The following is a 17,730-nucleotide window of genomic DNA, read 5'->3' on the forward strand; positions in this document are numbered from 1 at the left end:
AAGTCTCTCGGACTTATCTTTCCAGGTTGGCTTTGAGCCATTGTTCCTTGTATCTCCGCCTCATGAGTAGCCATGATTCCAAGGATGAGCTGTCAGCACCTGGATCACAACTAGTTTTACAATGTTCATTAGGAGGAGGACCAAAGACACAGAAAGATTAAATCACTTGTAGAGATCATAGACATAAAGGGTCATCCTGACACAGGAGCCCCCTTCTGTCACCTCTACAAATGGAGGCCTTGATTCCATGGCCTTTGCAACACTTCCAACACAGATAGCATCTTATTTAGAGTGGCGTTACTTTCCACATCTATGGGGATAATTCAGTATGAACCTGGCACTCTTGCTTGCCTCTGGTAAACTGTGGCCCTAATTACTAACATAGATGTTCTCAGTCCTCCCAAAATAAATACCATGAAAGCAAAGATTATGTCTGTCTTTGCTATAGACAATACCCTATGACCAGAAAAAAAATCTGCACACTTAGTAGGCAATTTGAAAATATTTGTCAACTAAATATATGTTTTTAATATAACTAAGTGAATGTTTTAACACAGGAGAGATTGTACATGTCTTAAAGGCAGCATATGTGTTTTGAGACCTACCTCTTTGCCAAATCAACTCAGGACTCAAAGTCCCTGCAATTGCTGGGTGAGCAGGGAGAAAAGAGCTTCATGAAGCAGCACCATAGGTCACACCAAAAGCCCTGTGTCAGGCCCTGTCTCAGGTCCTCCGGGGAGTTTGTTGTTGCCTACATGTGACCACCAGGTGGCAGTGCATGGTCCTTCAAGCCCGGAGCTGATTTTATTCTGTACAATGCATTCTGGCAGCGTTTGCTTGTTCTTCTTCTTCGGAGATGTCTTTATGGTGCTTATGAGTATGGAATGAGATTGCTTTCTAAGTACTGCATAGAACACTAATTGCATTCTTGTTCTTGCTGAATATTTAAACAGTGAGGCTGAGAATTGGGTTCAGTTTAGTAGAGCTGACACTGACATCATGCACCATGGTAGGAAGACCTGTTTTACAGTTTCCTCTTTAAGAGTCCAGTTGGGTAAAACCCATCTATGCATGGAAGGCTCCTGACTGGCCTAGGAGCAGCACCAGACTTCATGCATTAGGAATTTCTTCTTTTTCAGGCTTAAGGAATTACTTTTCAAATAGAAAATGGGAGACTAGAGTCTCAGGAGCACAGCTAAACCTTACTTCTGGGTTGAGGCCTCTCTTCCCTCTCTTCCCCAAATAGACTTGTGTGTCTATTTGGCTGTGTTCTTCCTTGCTGTGGCACAACTGATTTCATGACCTTTGGAGTCAGGGTGGGTGAAGATTCTCCCCTTTGGCTCTTCAAATGTTGTTCATTTGCTTTGGAATTATACATAGTCAAATTGAAATTATTTCTCGTATTTCCAAACCAAACAACAGAAGGGATAATTTCACTGTGTGACCAAGGTAGTTGAAGGGTTGAATTTGAGATGGTGCTAAGTATGAACCTTGGGAAGAGATCATGAGATGCAAAGGAACAAGGCCCTACCAGGTATTCCCACTTCCTGCCTTTCCTGCTGTCTGTCTGTAGATGACTTTGTGTGTTTATGAGTTTTTCCCTGACAAATATTTTTGCTTTTGTATCTTAGCCACTCTCTGACCTCTGAATATCCCAGTCATATGAGTGTAGCTCATGGGGGCAGCCATAACGTGTGAATTCAAAGACACTTTTCTTAATTGCTTTTCTTAATTGCTTGCTCTGCAAATGGCATCTTTTGTAGTACAGCTCCAACAAGAAGTAATGGAACTCAGAGGGAGTCTAAGATCCAGATTGTTACTGAGAGGTTATTTCTCTAGATTCAGAAAATGCATCTCTTGTCTGGGACTCAGACAATGTTCATTTTACAAGCTTTTCATATGATTTTGATTTAGGTGACCCATGAGCCACTGTTTTGGCAAACAGTGTCATTCCCCAAAGATTGCATGTAACAAGAGGAAATCAAAGGAATTAGGGGCTCTAGCATTTATTTAGTACCAGTTTTCTGTTTTCTTTTCTTTTCCTTTTTATTTTTGTCAGTAGTGGGCCTTGAAATCTGGGCCTGGGTGCTGTCCCCAAACTCTTCAGCTCAAAGGTAGGGCTCTAACACTTGAACCACAGCGCCACTTCCCATTTTCTGGTGTTTTTGTTGTGTTTTTTTTTTTTGAGATAAGAGTCTCATGGACTTTCCTGCCCAGGCTGACTTTGAACAGTTATCTCAGATCTGAGCCTCCTGAGTAGCTAGGATTAGAGGGGTGAGCCACTGGCACCCCACTTACTTAGTACCTGTTTTAACTCTGTCACTGAGTTGAGCATGAAATATTCTTGTTACTTTAGCTTGAGCAGATTCCATCCACTGTCCTTTGGCTTAATTTATTTTTTAGGAAAACATTTTTAAATGTTTTATCTTTATTGAAAAGAGATGACCTGGGGTTTATGATTATATAAGTAAGGTAATGGGTACATTTGTTTTTAAACACTGTTACCCCATCCCTATTTTCTCCCTCTTACCCATCCCTACTCCCCTTCCCCACAAGTTGTAAAATTCATTTCCAACTTAGTGTCAAATGAGTATGGATGTTGCATTACTTAATCCTTTGTCCTGCTATTTATATAATTCGCTTTCTTTTCCAAAGACTGAATAACTTATATACATACACAAGGTACAGAAAATTAAAAGAGGAAAAAAAGAATAACTACATACAAGATATAAAAAGAACCTCTTGTTTCTGATTCATGGGGTTCATGTTGTTATGCTTCATTATGTATAGTCCTATGCACTTAGCAGTTTCGGTATCGAGAGATTGTTAAAGAGTATCATAGACATATTGTGGTTCTTAAAATGAGGGAAACATGGATCATTTTAATATATATTTATTGTAAAGATACATGGGTCAATTTTTAATAGAACCAGATCTCATTGACTATGAAATAATTCTCCTATAACCTATTAGTCTCAAAGGCTAAAACAGCTATAATAACTGCCAGTCAGGTACCCAAGTGGAGCTGGTATGTAGAGAATATTATCCATCTCTAGAGAATGTAGACACCTTTCTGGGCCTCAATGCAAGCTCCATTTGTTGCATGGTTTTCTGGGTTCTTTATTTCAAGTAAAGCTCAACACATTATTTATTTTTAATGTAGATGTGCACTGGTTTCCCTAAAATATTGGTGGCAAGAGTAGGCTTAGGTAAATATAGTGTAGCCAGAATCAGGTTGTGGTTGATGAATTGATAATCCCAATCTAATCCTTGGTGGGTAGGGTTCGTTTGAGAAGAAAGTGTGTCACCTATGTAGTCAGGAGAATTTATTTTAGTCTCAGTTCTATATGACACGAGTTCTGAGACCTCACTTCTCTAAGTATCAATACTCTATCTGTGGAGAAAAATGATGCTAATAGTGCTTTTTCACAGGACTGCCTCAAGGCTAAAATGAAATACATGTCAGTATCTCTTTTCTCTCTTTTCATTTCTTTCTTTCTTGACAGATAGTATAGCACCCTGTTGACCTCTGTTGGCCTGAAGCACATGATCCTCCTGTATCATCAGCTTTCCAAGTTCTGGGGTTACAGGCATGTACTAATATGCCTAGTTTACAGATCAGTATTTTCTTTTTTTGAATTCTTCACAAGCAACTCTCATAATGTTTGACATATCCAGGTAACAACTTAAGTAAATATCACCTGTTATTTGCTTGTTTTATTCACTTTTAAAACTATCTGAACAGTCTGAACAATCTACCTTGCTGCTCTCATTCAAGGAAATACTTGTAGAAATCTAATTTCAAGGTAATAATGCATTTCCTTACTGTGTGATAAATAGAATAATATCTCAGTGAAGTTTGGCTATAGGTTTTTAACCATCCAGTCATAAAATTAATGGACTTGTATAAAGTAATCTAACCTACAGCTTTGAGCTGAAGAGCTGAGGGGCAGCTCTGTCCAGGGCCAGAGTTCAAGCCCCATGACTGACAAAAAGATCAACAACAACAACAACAACAACAACAAACAAACAAACAAGCCGGGTGCTGGTGGCTCATGCCTGTAATCCTATCTATTCAGGAGGCTGAGATCTGAGGATCGCGGCTCAAAGCCAGCCCAGGCAGGAAAGTTCGTGAGACTCTTATGTCCGATAAACCGCTAGAAAACCGGACGTGCTGCTGTGGCTCAGACAGTAGAGCGCTCGCCTTGAGCTGAAGAGCACAAGGACAGCGCCCAAGCCCAGAGTTCAAGCCCCACGACGAAAAAATAAATCAGCATAGGTCTTATAAAACTCAATACCATAACATGTATTTAATGTCATAGCTTTGATTCACATTGATTTGTACATAAACATTTCAGTTCCTTAGCATGTCATTTTAGTGTTAATTCAATAAACAACCATATTTTAAAATAGAATTTTGCATTACATGGTTGGTAGGTCTTCAAAGTTCTGAGGATGAAGTTGGATGTTTGGAGAAATAAACTACACATTCGATTCATAAAGGTTGTTTGGTGGGTCTTTTTTATTTTATTTTTGTGGGGCTTAAACTGAGAGCCTCACATTCTCATTTGCTTTTTTGGTCAAGACAGCTCTCTTCTATTTGACCATTTTCTAATTTTGTTTTTCTTGTGGGCTACTTGGGGATAAAGAGTCTCACGGATTTGTCTGCCCAGACTGGTTTCTAAGCATGATCCTCAAAACTCAGCCTTCTGAGTAGCTAGGATTACAAGCATGAACCACCAGTGTTGAACACTCTGTGGGTCTTTATTCAACCATGACACATTGAGTACCAATGTAGAATCACTGTAGAAAACAAATTGAGTCCTTAAGAAGCATCAGTCTGCAGGAGGACAAAGGTCATTGAAAATAATATGTTTACTTCCAGGTGCTGGTGGCCCTTGCCTGGCTGCAGAGGAGGCTGAGATCTGAGGATCACAGGGTAAAGCCAGCACAGGTGGAAAAATCCTTGAGACTCTCATCTCTAATGAACCATCAAAAAGCCAGAAATGTTGGCGTGTGTGGTTCAAGGCTTAGAGCACTAGTCTTGAGTGAAAATGCTAAAGGACACTCCACCTAGGCCCTGAATTTAAGCCCTAGTATACATACACACACACACACACAGAGTATTATTAGGTCATGAGAAATGTTATTAAAGAAAAACAACAAGGTTTTCATCTGGGAGCAACTCTCTCAACTATGTGGTTGTTTTATTGAAACCAGAGTTCGGAGAAAGAGACATGATTTTATCTAGGAGAAAATTCAGGGCCAGTGTATGCGGCCCTGAGATGGGTGCTGGGGGTGTGGGTGACTCAGTTAAGAAGACAGGAATAGCTAGAAGAGAATAACCAAGAGAACTGGCGGTAAGGAAGGGTATCATAACACAGAGACATTTCATTTTCCTTCTGAAATGAGTAGAAAGCCATTGTGGAGTTCCAGGCAAGAAATACTTCTTAGTGTGATAGTGTTTGAATGAGAGTAGGAATGGGACTATTTAGGGACTGTAGTTTGCAGGTGTGGGAATAAGGATGCACTGCATTCATGTGGATTGCATTAAGTTAGACACAGTGGTATATTCTGCATGCAGTTTAACAGCCTAACAGGTGGTATTTTGTGATGGCGTGGATAAAGCATAAAAGCAAATAAAGAATTCCAAAGTGTGTGAGAATGGAAAGAGTGCTGGGAAGATGACAGTACTGATTGTGAGTTTTATCTTTGCTGGATTCATCAGGCTTTTTCTATCCATATGTTTGCTTCCAGAGCAACCTTCTCCCATAGGTGGCAAAGCTCAATTAAAATTCATGCCTCCAGTGTGGATATAGATGCTGTGGCCAGTGCCCAAGGGGCCATGTTTGTTCTAGTGGCAAAAAGCAGCAATTGAAGAGGTGAAAAGAAATACAGGCTAATGCTTGCTTTTTTTTTTTTTTTTTACATTTCTTGTCTTCCACTTGTTCCTCAGGAATACTGATACACAAGCTGTGCCCTCAGAAAAAACCATTTCCCAAAATGTTCCACCATATGGAGTGAAATTGTTCAACCTCAATTGAGTTATTTGTCTTTTGTCTGCTCCTTTTGTCCCTTATTCCCATAAACCTAATCATTTTTGATTTCCTGGATGCTGGTTGACTCTCCCATTTCTTTTCTTCTAAACACCGTGCCCTTCATTATAAGAAGTAGGCTCCTGTGTTCCCAGTGCCCCCAAACTCATTGCTTGTCCTCCTTCCACAGCTGAACAATCCCAAGTGTCATTGAGCTGAGTTCATGGAGCTTTCTGAAGCTAGGATGCTGAGATTTGGAGCTGGAATGTCACAGAGGTACATGGAACCATTTCTCAATGCTGCACTCTACTGATGCACACATCTGCTTTTGCAGGTTGCATTAACAAAGATCATTTTGCTACCTTTGCTAAGAATAAGACAAAATGAGCATCATGCAATTGTCTTTTACTCTGGAAATGCAGGAAGAGATTATGGGTTCTTTTTGTTGGTTTGTTTTGTTTTTTGGGTCCGGTCATGGGGCCTGAACTCTGGGCCTGGGCACTGTCCCACAGCTCTTCAGCTCAAGGCTAGCACTCTACCACTGGAGCATCAGTCCCACTTCTGGCTTTTTCTGCTTATATGGTGCTGAGGAATCGAACCCATGGCCTCATGCATGCAAGGCAAGCACTCTACCACTGAGCCACCTTCTCAGACCTGAAGAAGAGATTCTTACTCTGGTCAATTCCTGTTTCAGTGTGTGTGTAAGGTGGGGAACTCCTTGTGAGCTGCCATCTAATGTCACCAAAATTGAGATTTAAGTTACATTAAAAAAATTAGTAAAGTCAATGCATGTTTCCCCTTCTATTGTGGATGGTAGATTTAGCTTGTAAACTCATCAGTAAATATGGTTGGTGGTATGTATGTATATACAAATGTGTTCACTGAAATATGATGGATTGAAGGGAGAACTCAAAAATGTAATTCCTTAGAAAGGCATAGCCAGATTTTAGCAAAATGAAACACTAGGAAGCAGGTACTGGAAAAAATGGGTGGAGTCAAGAGGAAAATTGTGAACAAATAGCAAAATGGGGGGAAATGCAGTCAAGAATCCAATGCATCTGCTGCAAAATTAAGAGTGAGGGAAGGGCTGGGTAGGGAAGGGATGGGTTGAAAGGGGTGACATGGATCAAGATATATTGTATTCATGAACTGCTTTGTTACATGAGAACTCCTTTGTACAACTGAAGAATAATAACATTCAAAATTGTGTTTTCAAGAAGATGCTGATCAAGGATCTCTAGATGGAATTTTTCCCTGAAAGTTACATTAAGTGCTTCCATCTAAGGAATATAATCTTGAACAATTCTTACTTTTGATCAATTTTATTTTGATCAATTTGAAAGGAATGAGGTCAAGTAATTTCTGCATTACCTTCATTAATCCAGCAACATTTTTGAAGTACTTAACTATGCTTGTAGATTATGCCAATGTCCTAAGAAGGGGGTGTGAATACAAATGTGAACTGTCCACTTCTTTTTCTCCTAAGAGAGAGGGCATGAACATTTCAGCATAGGGCTGGATATTAACTCAGAAGCCTTTGTAACCTATGTGGTTGGTCTCTGTCACATTCCCTCTGGCTTGCTGTCATGATGGAAAAGCTCACAGTAGGTACATTAATGAGCCGACAACCGTCTAGGGAACTTGGTTTACTAAATAAGGTGGAAGGATGCATTTGGTTTACTGGCTACAGTGCACCAGTTGCTTAAAAACTGGATTGGAGTAGAGGAAACAAAATAGAAACCATAATGACATGTCTGAGAACACCAAAGAGCGGCTACTTGGGGATGATTCTTTCACATGATCTGGTAGCAACAGTGCTTGGGAAGTCTTCCTGGAGAAGGTGATATCCTAGAAGATTCTCACAAATAGTGATATTGGGGGAAGAACTGTCAGACAAATGATTGGGGTATGAGTGGTAAGCATTTCAAAATCCCACCAGCAGAGTTGAGAGGTATGTGGAGAGAATTATACACTGTCTTGAATTTCTACAGGTTAAAGTAAATGACAAAGCCAGGAGATGGTGGCTTCCACCTGTAATGCTAGCTACTTAGCCATATTTAATTTAAAAGAAGACAGGCCATATGTTAAGAGAGCAAAATGAGGACTAAATAGTGAGCTTGAATAAAAGGGTAAGAGTTTGCAAATGTACCAGGAAGGATGGGGATGACAAAAATGTATAAAGATCATATTAAGAAATTATGAGCTTCTTGGACTGGGAATGTGGCTTGGTGGTAAAGTGCTTATCAGCATGCATGAAACCCTGGGTTTGATTCCTCAGTACCACATAAATAGCAAAAGTTAGCAGTGGCACTGTGGCTTAAGTGGTCAAGCACTAGCCTTGAGGAGAAAAAAAAGCTCAGGAATCGTGCCCAAACCCTGAGTTCAAGTTTCAGGACTGGCAGGAAAAAAAGAAAACAACAAAAACAGAGAAATTACCAGCTTCCTCTCCTTGAATTGTAGAGACTCCAGTTTTCACAGTAAAATGAATTTTCACAGAGGTACTTGGCTGCTTGGTTAGAAGAGCAGACAGAAGACTGTCGAGCTAGCACCTGGGGAGAGAAAGCAAGAAAGGATTAGTCTTATGATTCTGGGATACATCTCATTTTTATCTCCTACCATGGTGTTGCTACCGCCTCGACCAGCAAGGAGACAGGACACCGGACTCTTCTCTCTGCAGTTTATTCAGGACCTTTTTGTAATCTTCTGACCCCAACCCCGGGGAGAATCCCCCACAGCCTTAAGTACCCACTGGGTAGCCAACCCTGATACGCCACGTGGGAACCACCAATAGGTTCAGGTGCGCGGAAGCAAGCCAGATTCTTTGCCTTAGCCATATCAGGAGTTGTTTACCACGAGAGCACTCGCCATCGGGAAGGCGGAGGGCGGAAACCGGCACCATCTTCCAGGTGCGGCCTCTCGCAGCTCTCTACAGTTCCCCCTTTTTTGTTTAAAGAACACAGATGAGAACAGAGGTCTGATCCCTGTTGTGCAATTGCAAGGACTGCATACAAGCCTTCTCCCAGAGGGCGCCTTCTCTAGGGATGACTCAGTCTGTCCATTGATTAGTTTTTCACAAGGACGGGAAAAGGCGAATCGAACCCATGTGCAATCAAACATGCTCTCCTCGAGGGCAAAACTCATGCCTCTCGACTGCAGTACTTTGGCTTTGCAATCTGTGTTCATTGTTTTAGGGTGGCAAGCCACGCTTAGGGGGACTCACCTGCTCCAATGACTGTAAAGGCTTGGATAATCATGGCTGCACTGTGACGCTGAGAACCTCTAATTTGGCAAATGCACCACAGACATACCAAGGAGGCTAACACCAGGAGGCCTATCAGGGTTCCCAAACCCGCCCCCTCCTTGAGATGAATCATAGCAGCGGAGATCCATGAAGATAACCCCTCCGCCAATCCGGCATCCACTTGGGTCGAGTTCACCATGACGATGGCAACCCTGAGCTGTTCCATCAGGCTGTCGAACTCCCCAGTTCAATTACCTAAAAGATAACTAGACAACTGTTTAGACAAATTTGCAGCGTTTTTTGAATAGGCTTTTTCCTGGGCCTGAACTCTAGGTCTGGGCGCTGTCCCTCAGCTCTTCAGCTCAAGGCTAGCACTCTACCACTTGAGTCACAGCGTCACGTCCGGCTTTTTTCATTTTGCTTATGTGGTACTGAGGAATTGAACCCAGGGCCTCAGGCATGCAAAGCAAGCACTCTACCACTGAGCCACTTTCCCAGCCCCTTTCTTCTGGGTTAATTGCACCACAGCAGCAGCTAATCCAGCATTAGTTAGTGGTCCGCCCAGCTCTCTGCAAACTTTCATCCATGCTTCTAGTCCCCTATTCTTATATGGGGTTATGGCGGCTCTGCATTCCTTAGTGCACTGCTCGTAAACAAGCTGTTTAATTAATGGCATGGCTGCGTCTGGGTCACCAATAATTCTGCCAGCGGCCTCGACCATACGAGCAACAAAGTCCAAAAACGGCTCCATAGAGCCCTGCAGGATTTTGGTGAGATTGCCACTCACCTCGCCTTTATTTGGTAAGGCCTTCCATGCCTTTATGCCAATTTTATTGATTTGTTCATAAACTTTAACCGGGTAGCCTATCTGCTGATTGGCGAATCTCCCCTGTCCAAGCAGCATATCTCTGTCCCAAGCTGGGTTTCCCCCAGCCTGATTGGCCGCAGCCTCTTCACTAGCAAATTCAATCAAAAAAGCCTTCCAATCTAAATACTGACCTGGGCTCAAACAAGCTCGTGCGAGCCCACTCCAATCACCGGGTGTCATGCAGTGTCTGTTTAGGGCCTCCACCTGGGCTACAGTAAAGGAGGCCGTGATTCCGTATGTCCGCACAGACTCAGCTAAAGATTTTATCACCTTAAAATCTAAGGGTTCATGATACCGCTGTCCCTGTGGATCCTGAAATATTGGACAGGCTAGATGTAACTCGGTTCTGACCGCTTTCCACACACCTGGGCTGAAAGAACAGCCGGGGCTGCCACTTCCAGGGTCCTCCGCATAGAGCGGAGGGGCCGAAGGTGTGGGGCGGTGCACGGAGGGCGTGCATTCGTCTTTATCTGGGTCCTCTCTCTCCTTCCCTTTCCTCCTCTTTCTTATCTTTGTTTTTTCTATTTGTTCTATGAGTGATTGTAGTTCCTCTGAGTCTGTAGACTCAGAGGTCTCCAGTTCGGCAAAATTGGGGTATAACCCCCCCCTGCTCTCCTCCTTTTCGCTGTCTGCCCTTTCCGATCTTTCTTCCTGCAGCATTTCTAAGGCGGCCTGACCATTCTCTACTGCCTCTGCCTCACTGCAACGCTGGTCCTCGAGACAGCCTCTTATCAGTTTCCATATTGGTCTCACTCCGCTCTTAAGCGTTCCTTGTTCAGAGGCAAAATCTAGGTCCCTCCCTAGTTTCTCCCAAGAGGCCACCGTGAGGCTTCCAGAGACAGCGAACCATGGGGCAACGGTGTCACATTCATTCAAAAATCTCTCTAAAGTACTCTTTTTTATTTTTAACTTTTTTGAGTGCAGTAGCTCATTGAGAGCCAAAAAAATTGGGTGCGAAGAAGCGCCCATGTTTTAAACATTTAAAGCTGGTAAACAAACTTTTACTTTCACTTTTGGCTACTCTATTGACTAGCCCCGGGTTCTCACTCTCTCTTTATCTACCGAGAAGAGCAAAAATCCCCCCGCTCTTGTGGCGGATTCCCCTTTTACCTGGGAACTTACTCCCCGCTCTTGTGGCGGATTCCCCTTTTACCTGGGAACTTACTCCCCGCTCTTGTGGCGGATTCCCCTTTTACCTGGGGACTTACCCCCGCTTTTGTCGCGGATTCCCCTTTTACCTGGGGACTTACCGGTGCACCACCCTGACCGCAGAGAGTTCTGAGTCCTCGTTGGGGTTATGGCTGAGTCCCCATACGGGCCGCCACGTGTCGCTACGGCCTCGACCAGCAAGGAGACAGGACACCGGACTCTTCTCTCTGCAGTTTATTCAGGACCTTTTTGTAATCTTCTGACCCCAACCCCGGGGAGAATCCCCCACAGCCTTAAGTACCCGCTGGGTAGCCAACCCTGATACGCCACGTGGGAACCACCAATAGGTTCAGGTGCGCGGAAGCAAGCCAGATTCTTTGCCTTAGCCATATCAGGAGTTGTTTACCATGAGAGCACTCGCCATCGGGAAGGCGGAGGGCGGAAACCGGCACCATCTTCCAGGTGCGGCCTCTCGCAGCTCTCTACACCATGGGACTTTTAAGCCCTCATTAACGACAGCTTGGAGAGAAGTTTCCTTTTTCCTTTTTGGTTCCAAGGCAAATCAAATCCCTACTATCACCCAATATTTTCTTTTCTTTCTATTTGGACTTGATTCACTTGATGATGGAGTGCACCAGAAACTCACCATGACACTTGAACAAGTAGAAGTGAGTGGGAATGTGCATGGTACCTGCAGGATTAAAAAACACAAAACCTGTGCAACATTCAGCAGTGTTCCTGGCCAAACAAATAGCATGATCATCCCTCTGCTGATGTCCAAAGTATGAGAAGGTTGAGCTAGGAATGTAGCAAACTGTCCTCCAGTGTTTGGAGTGTCTAAAAACACTCTATTTTTGGATATACAAAATTGAAGAAATGACATCAGTGGGCCTAGTTTCTGGACAAGAAACCAGGAGTGTGTGTTCTTGCTCAGTTCTTTGGATCAGCCCTGGTGTTTTACAAACTGAGCCATTCATCTGGTACAGTGTTTTGGTGATTAGTGATAGAGTGTCATAAACTTTGCTGCCCAGGATGTTTTGAATTGTGATCCTCCATGTTTCAGCATCCGGAATATCTAGGATTATGGGTATGAGACACACATTTCATATTCTTAACCCTAGAAGGCCAGTATGTGGGATGAATGAATAAATGGGTTATTTCTTTTCTGTTTACTGTTTCACTATATAGTAGATCTTGTTCCATGTTTCCTGGACTTTTCCAAAGTAGCTTATGCATTTCATTAGGAGGAACTTAAATGCATGCATAGCCAGAAACTATCCCCCAATCCCCACCCACCCACCCCCAGTACTAGAGCCTGAAATCAGGGCCTAGGAGCTGTGTTTGAGTTTTTTTGATGTTGTTGCTTGTTTTTATTTTGCTTAAAGCTAGCATTGTACCACTTGAATAACAGCTCCACTTCTGTCCTTTTGGTGATTAATCGGCAATAAGTGTCTTAATGATCTTTTCTGCCTGTGTTCACTTCAAACTGTGATCTTGAGTATTTAGGGTTATATGAGTGAATTACTGGTACCCAGAACAAACTTTTTTTAAAGACCATTCTTATTAGCATGTAATTAGTTGTCTAAGGAAAGGTCTCGTGATAGTTCCATACTTGCATACAATCCATTTCAGTTAAACATTCTCTTCCATCACTTTCTTTTATTCCCTCCTTGAAACAAATGTAGGCAGGCACTGGTGGTTCATACCTGTAATCCTAGATACTCAGAAGACTGAGACTGGAGGATCTTGATTCAAAGCCAGCTGGGACAGAAAATTATGTGAGATACTTATCTCCAATTATTTATCAAGAAGCCAGAAGTGGAGCTGTGGATCAAGGAATAGAACAATAGCTTTGAGCAGAATTGCTAAGGAACAGGGCCTGCTGGATCCTGAGTTCAAGCACCCCTCCCCGCCCCTCTCTCCAAACCAATATCAACAGGTTTCATTTTTCTATTTTAATACACTCATAATTATTTGTATCATATTTGCCCTCATTCAGCTTCCCTCCAAATATTCTTTTTGCTCCACAAGACATCTTCTGCACCTCAAGAAGCCCACCCTATTGTTCATCTCTTTCTTGTAATGAATCTTCTGTCTCTGGGCCCTTCTCCTGAGTCTTCAATGAAATCTCTCGCTAGCAGAGTTGAGGGAGAGTTGAAAAGAAGGTGTGAGTCTGATCAAGGTACATTGCATGAGTTTTATTTTGTTTTGTTTTGTCAGTCATAGGGCCTGCAATCTGGGCCTGGGCACTGTCCCTCAGCTCTTCAGCTCAAGGCTAGCGCTCTACTTCTTGTGCCACAACACCACATCTGGCTTTTTCTGCTTATGTGGTGCTGAGGAATCAAATCCAGGGCCTCATGCATGCAACGCAAGCACTCTACCGCTGAGCCACCTCCCCAGCCCCCACATTGTATGAGTATATGGACATGTCAAAATAAATCTACCCTGTACCATAAATTGATAATAAAATATGGAAAAAATAAAGATAATCCATCATTGAAGGACAATAGGAAAATCACATTTTCGAGCAATTCATTTGAAAATGAAAATATAAATTCAAACATCAAAAATTGTTATGCTATAGTCATGTGACCTCTTTACTAGGCTTAAACAACAATAACAACAACAAAAACAGAATTGCTAGTGATATCACTGATATTGTGTGACTGGGGGCAGTGATCTCACTAAATGTTAGCTCTTCATTTTTGGAAAAGTATGTCTAATTTCAGGATAAAGTCCAGTGTCAAGGTTTTTGAAAACTAGGAGCTACATATTGTTTTTAAATGGTAAATATAAAAAGAACTAAAGCTAAAAAGAACAGAAGCATTTATTTGTTCTTTTGGTGGCAGTTCTGGAGCATGAGCTAAAGACCTGAGTGCTGTCCCTCAGCTTTTTTGCTTGAGGCTACTACTGCTCTATTACTTGAACCACATCTCTACTTCTGGTGTTTCTGGGGAGTGGGGAGAAAAGATGTGGTTAATTGGAGATAAAAAATTATTATATTCTGGGCTGGGAAGGTGGCTCAGTGGTAGAGCGCTTGCCTTGCATGCATGAGGCCCTGGGTTCGATTCCTCAGCACCACATGAGCAAAAAGAAAAAAGCCGGAAGTGGCACTGTAGCTCAAGTGGTAGAGCGCTAGTCTTCAGTTGAAGAGCTGAGGGACAGCACCCAGGCCCATAGTTCAGGCCCCACGACCGGATCCAAAAAAAAAAAAATTATATTCTTTCCTGCCCAGACTGGCTTGGATCTCAGCTATCTGATTAGCTGTAATCTAGCACCTGGTGAAACCTTTAATTTTTTAAAAAATTTTTATTTTGCCAGTCCTGGGGCTTGAACTCAGGACCTGGGCACTGTCCCACAGCTTCTTTTGCTCATGGCTAGCACTCTACCACTTGAGCCACACCACCATTTCTGGCTTTTTCTATATATGTGGTAATGAGGAATCAAATCGCAGGCTTCCTGGATGCTAGGCAAGCACTCTAGCACAAAGCCACATTCCCAGCCTAACCTTTAATTTTTAAAAGCGTAATTTACAAAGGATTGAAATTGGACCACTGTTTGGAATCTCTCTATAAGGAGGATGTTTTTAGAAAACATAATATTTTAAGTTAGGAGAATTGACTAAATGACTACAGAATTTAGAGTTTGTAAATGAAAGAAGTAGCCAAGTAGCTTGTAATCTTCCTACCATTGAAAATGCTTAGAGATGTCTGTTGAAGATGAACCTGTATACTAATGAGCCCAAACTTTAAAAATGTCCATTCAATTTGTGTCTGAATTTTTTGTGTGCCTGAAAAAAAATTGTGCCTATATATTGGAAGGGAAGATGGGATTTTCTCACTTTTTTATTATATTTTAAAAACCTACTTGAAAATAATCCATGATATTTTTGTAACTCTTTGTCATCTTTGTTCTTTGGACTTTCTCTGAAGGGGCATCTAACCTCCAGAGGGTCTGTCACATAAGAATTATGAAGTTGGAACTGGGAAGGTGGCTCAGTGGTAGAGTGCTTGCCTTGCATGCTTGAGGCCCTCAGTTCGATTCCTCAGCACCACATAAGCAGAAAAATCTGGAAGTAGGGCTGAGACTCAAGTGGTAGAGTGCTAGTCTACAGCTGAAGAGCTGAGTGTCAGCACCCAGGCCCAGAGTTCTGGCCCTATGAACGACATACAAAAAAATAAATAAAGAAGAAGAAGAAGAAGAATTATAAGTAGCCAGGCATCAGTGGCTCAGGCCTATAATCCTAGATACTGAGGAGGCTGAGATCTGAAGATCACAATTCAAAGCCAGCCTGGGCAGAAAAGTCGTTAGACTCTTATCTCCAATAAATCACCAGAAAACCAGAAGTGGCACTGTGGCTCAAGTGGTAGTGCTCCCCTTGAGCTGAAGATCACAGGGACAATGCCCAAGCCCAGAGTTCAAGCCCCACGACCAACAAAAAAGAAGAAGAAGAAGAAGAAGAAGAAGAAGAAGAAGAAGAAGAAGAAGAAGAAGAAGAAGGAGGAGGAGGAGGAGGAGGAGGAGGAGGAGGAGGAGGAGGAGGAGGAGGAGGAGGAGGAGGAGGAGGAGGAGGAGGAGGAGGAGGAGAAGAAGAAGAAGAAGAAGAAGAAGAAGAAGAAGAAGAAGAAGAAGAAGAAGAAGAAGAAGAAGAAGAAGAAGAAGAAGAAGAACTTTGAAGTGCCACATGCTGGTGGCTCACACCTATAACGCTACCTACTCAGGAGGCTGAGATCTGAGAATTGTGGTTCAAAGCCAGCCCAGGCAGGAAAGGCTGTGAGACTCTTATCTCCAATAAACCACCAGAAAACCAGAAGTGGCACTGTGGCCCACATGTTAGAGTGCTAGCCTTGAGTTGAAGAGCTGAGGGACAGCACCCAAGCCCAGAGTTCAAGCCCCACAACCAACAAAACAAAAAACTATGAAATATGCTAATATTAGCACTGTCTGTAATTAATTCCTCTAAACTAGAATCAACCCATATGCCTCGCCAAGTTAAGCAGATAATTATGGTATGTCATAAAGAGACTATTGTGGTACACCAGTGAATACAAACGACAACACATGAATGAAACTCAAAAACATTGTTAAACAAATCAAATATTTCACAGAAGATTGTATGCTATCAAGGTGAAAAAAAAAAACAAGCAATAACCAACACATTGTACAGGGATGACTAGAAAGAAAAACAAGGAACCTGTGAACACACACTTAAGAATGATACTACAGAGAGTTGTTTTCACTTATTGTCCCTCCATATCTATTCTTTTGTATGTGAACCACATTTTGAAATGGTCCCTTCATGCTGTGGCTTTGCTTTTCCTTCAGACCCATTCTACTGTCTCTATTGGATCACTCCCCATTTACCACTTGGAGAGCAAAGCCCCTCCACTGAAACTCAGGCTCTGCAAACTCTGGCCCTCTTTAAGTTCTTTCCCTTTCTCTGCCAGAATTTCTTCCTGATACTCCTTCCTACTGTCCTGGTTACCTTCCTTGTAGATTTGCTCAAGATGCCCATGACTGATCTGAGGCAGTCTCCAATCATGACTTCCTGTTCGTTACTGGTTACAAATCTTTAGCCACAATTTCTTTCTTTCTTTCTTTCTTTTTGGGTCTGGTTGTGGGGCTTGAACTCTGGGCCTGGGCTCTATCCCTCAGCTCTGTAGCTCAATTTAGCCACAATTGCTATCTTGAGAGCACAACTAGGTCTAACCACCTTAAAGTTACTAAAACCATGAATACCTCGTGTTCAGAATCTACCCATTATCATCCTCTTTTTAGTAACCTGTTCCTTCCTATTTATCACAGGCCCACTGTAGGTGTACCTCCCTCCATTTGAAATGTCTCTAACTTCCTCTTTGCTTGTTTAAGCTTATTCAAAGTCCTTCCCTGAGCTCAGCAATTCTTTTCCAAAATGCTTTTCCCTAGTTACCTTCCCTCTGCCTAGACCAGTGCTCATCCTTTGACAGCCTGAATTATGTACAAAACTATGTAATCACACATTTGTTTGGGTTCCCCTATCATTGTATCCTCTGTACCTAACCTGGGGCCCACACACAACAGGCATTGGTAGGCATTGTTGAACTAACAGACATGAGAAAAAAGCTCAGACTAGGTGTAATTTAGACCATTTTTACTTTTTTTTCTCCTAATGTAACTCTGTCTATCTCCCTCCCTATAACCATAAATGCTTGCTTTTACAAGAAGTTAATTCAGTGGCTGCAATAATCCCTGGCCTAGAAAGTTTAATTGTATATGCAATTTCCTCTGTATCACAGATGAGAGAAAGGGAAGAAAGGTCAACTACTTGATGTCCCAGTGGTAAGGGATTATGGGAAACTCTCTTGGACAGTCAGTGAGATTTCAGAGTTGAATGGCCCAGTTGAAGAGCCAGGTTTCAGTGTTGTTCCAGCATGTGGAGCTCCTGTTTCTATCAACTT

Source organism: Dipodomys merriami, unplaced genomic scaffold, assembly GCF_024711535.1.
Source record: "Dipodomys merriami isolate MVZ:Mamm:240054 unplaced genomic scaffold, mDipMer1.0.p SCAF_423, whole genome shotgun sequence".
In the NCBI taxonomy this organism is placed as follows: domain Eukaryota; kingdom Metazoa; phylum Chordata; class Mammalia; order Rodentia; family Heteromyidae; genus Dipodomys; species Dipodomys merriami.